The sequence below is a fragment of the Linepithema humile genome, chromosome 3, assembly GCF_040581485.1.
Source record: "Linepithema humile isolate Giens D197 chromosome 3, Lhum_UNIL_v1.0, whole genome shotgun sequence".
NCBI classification, from domain to species: domain Eukaryota; kingdom Metazoa; phylum Arthropoda; class Insecta; order Hymenoptera; family Formicidae; genus Linepithema; species Linepithema humile.
This window is the reverse complement of record NC_090130.1, coordinates 25,113,524-25,116,787: the sequence shown is the minus strand read 5'-3', so window position 1 is coordinate 25,116,787 and position 3,264 is coordinate 25,113,524.

Below are 3,264 nucleotides of genomic sequence, written 5' to 3'. Positions count from 1 at the left end.
GTTGTAGCATATTTTAATTATCGCTCAACAAAAAGTCTCTAATTTCGATTATAAAATTAATTTTTACATAATGCAAAAAAACTTATATATATTCCGATTAATATTTTTCCAATAAATAATCTTAGATAAATTTTTATATTAAAATTAAATTATTATTTCATTTTCACTATTATTTTAATATTTTATGTTCACAGTCACCTCAGTATTTCACGTAAGTGAAAAAGACATTTTCAATTCACATCGACAGTTACGGTGTAATAATTTTTCATATGTGCTTTTAGATTTCATATAGATTTTATATACTTTTATTTCGATGTGCAACGTGACTGGACGGTGTAATGTTAAAAACCGGTTGCTCCATTATAAAACCGCGAAGCAGTCGCGCGCTATAAACGCGATAATGATATTCCATATTCGTGAACAAAAAAAAATTTTTTTTAAATACTTGCTCACACTCCAGTTCGAAGAGGATAGTGGTCCGATTACCGTTCGCCAAAACTGCTCGCTCTCCCCGCAACGGCCGCGTACTCGTGCTCGAGTGGACATTTCATTTCGCTAACGTGATTACACGCACTCGTGCGTCGAGGATTGCGGATTCGTTTTAATTGGGATTACATTTCAATTAAAACCTCGTCCCCATTAGAGAGAGAGAAGACCGCGTCGAATTTCGGAGGGGGAGGAGAGGAGTGAAAGAGGCGGGCGGGTGAAAATCGGAAGAAGGGGGAGGAGAGGGAATAATTGATATAGGCAGCGAGCGTTATCTGAGCGTGAGCGCCGCCGCGGATAAAATATGCATGTTTGCCAATCAAGAGGTGTCTGGGGTTACATGTCCGCCGGCTCCCTCGGCAAACACGCGATTACGAAGGCTCCGGCGGGTTAAACGGGCAAGCAAACAACGAAACCTTTGACCCAGACGCGTCCAAATAATCGTCGAATTGGAAAGTACTCCGGTTCGCGCGATTCCGACCGAGCGATTGAACAGCCGATGCTTGCCGGTGCGGAACATGGGATTTCCTCTAGCGGCGCAGGAGTGGCTGCCGCATAAATTAGTGGGTGAATTATGCAACACGGTCGTTTTATTAAAGGTTGATAAGCATACTTTGCCGCCGCGCGCTACCGACCGCGGGACGCCCCGAGCTCCGGCGGGACATTTTACATTTTATTAGTACGAGCAAAGTTCAGCGTTACGCGCTATCGTATTTTACATACGCCGCTCATGCGAGTCCTTCCCCCCCCCCTCCTCAATTTTCCCTACCTCTCTTCACACTCCCTGCATTCCATCCTGAATTTTGCTGATTTTTCTCGGTCTCCCCAGCAATTTTCCCGACATTTCGGCGGACCAGTTATTGCCAACGTAACATGTTTGCCAATTTGTCCGTTCGGCGATATTATCTAACTGAGCGATTTATCCACTTGACAAACTGACAATTCGGCAATTTAACCATTGCGAGATACGTGCCATTTGCCGATTTGATGCGATCCTATCGGAACTTCCATCAGCGTGTTTTTAACATCATGCCGCGCTGCGCAAAATACAATAACTCACAGCACCTATCTGGGTTAAAATATCTGATAATGCTTTTTTGATGTTTGTATGAAAGCAGTTAGAGTAAATATCGTTTTTCTATTAAAATCACGAATATTATGTCTATCAAAAATTACTCTTAATTTTCTACAAAGAATGAAATTTGTCATGTCCAAGATTCAATTTTGCAAATAAAATAAAAAGCTCGTATGATATTCAAAACCGCGATGAAAATCCGTTATGTCCGCAAATTAATATACCAAAATCTCCCTACAAATCTTCCTACAGCTGTTGTCAATCATCGGGATCTGCAATATCGTCTTCAAATAGCTTGGCGTTATTGTATTTTGACTGATCCCTCGAAATGATCGACGATTCTCGAGATTAATGTGCAACGTATCATTAGATTTCGAGAGGTTTCCGCCGGAGCCAAGCGAGGCCAAACCGCGCTGAATGGTAGGTAACCCTCGCAAGATGCATTCGCCGAGTGGTGCATCCATTCGTAACTTGAGCGCACATACAGATACGTACATACGTACGGGGTAATATGTACCTAACCCGTTATGGAAATGAGCTCAGAATGCGCGCGCATTCCCCGGTGACATCCCCTGCATCGGTAATATGCCGGCATCCCCCTCGGCGCTCTCCTGCCCTCCTGACTTCCCGCCGTGTTTCTTGCCGTTGTATTATAGTGGCCGACAGTGCATCTTTGGTGCCGCTAAATCCGAACCCAAGAATCCTATCGCAGAATCGGAGCAGGACGCGGATCGTTTCTTGTCGCGTCGCTTCGTAACCGAGGATAACGAGGATTTCAGGTCGCTCCTGATTTAAGAGTTGGGTTACTGGCGCTTCTCGCATGGCGTGCGCGATGTAACGTAAAAGTTCCGCACACAGGATTTCGAACTCGGGACATTAATCTCTCACTGCTTTTCGCCGAAAGCCCCGATATCTTTGGCAATTCGAAATTTTATGGATTACGCAACTGTTTGAAAACAAGTATGCGCATTTGGGATTGGAAAGACCGGGCATAATCGCAGTGCTCTCTTTTACTTCTTTCCTGTTTCTTATTCTTCAAATAGTTTCAATTCTTTTATCAGCTTTTTTTATTTAATTTGAGGCCATTCACTGTCAAAGTGTTAATAAAAATTAAACTTGATGATAAAGAAACTTCAATTAAACGTTTATAAAAAAAAAATTAAGTCATCTCGAAAGATACAATAAAAAACTGAAATTATGTATCAGTATAACAGTTTATTGAACGTCCATATTCTATGATTGTCAGGATAATACTAATGCGGAATCCGTATTGTCGATAGCTCTTTTCATCCAGCAACGTTAAAAATAAAAGATAGTTCTCTTTGTTCGGCAACGTTAAATAAACAATGACGTAAGAACTTCGGGAAGAAGACTGAATAAGAATTAGTTAGATAAGTTAAATAGAATAGATTAATAAGATGGACCTTCAATAGACGGAATGTTAATCGGAAGAGTAGGGGAAGTCAATAGGCAAGAGAGTCGAATCGAGGGACGAGTCAAAGTTGAAGAAACTTCGATAAAGAAGCATGAGAAAAAGGAAAAAGACGAAAAACTGCTATGCGAAAAGAGAATTCGTAACAGTTGAATTTAAAAAACAGCTCAGATTGATAAAATTATAGGCAAAAGATTATCGAGAAATAATCGAGTCGCGTGTGGAGATAATTTGAGAAATAAGAGATTTTAAATGTACGAGGAAGAACTGA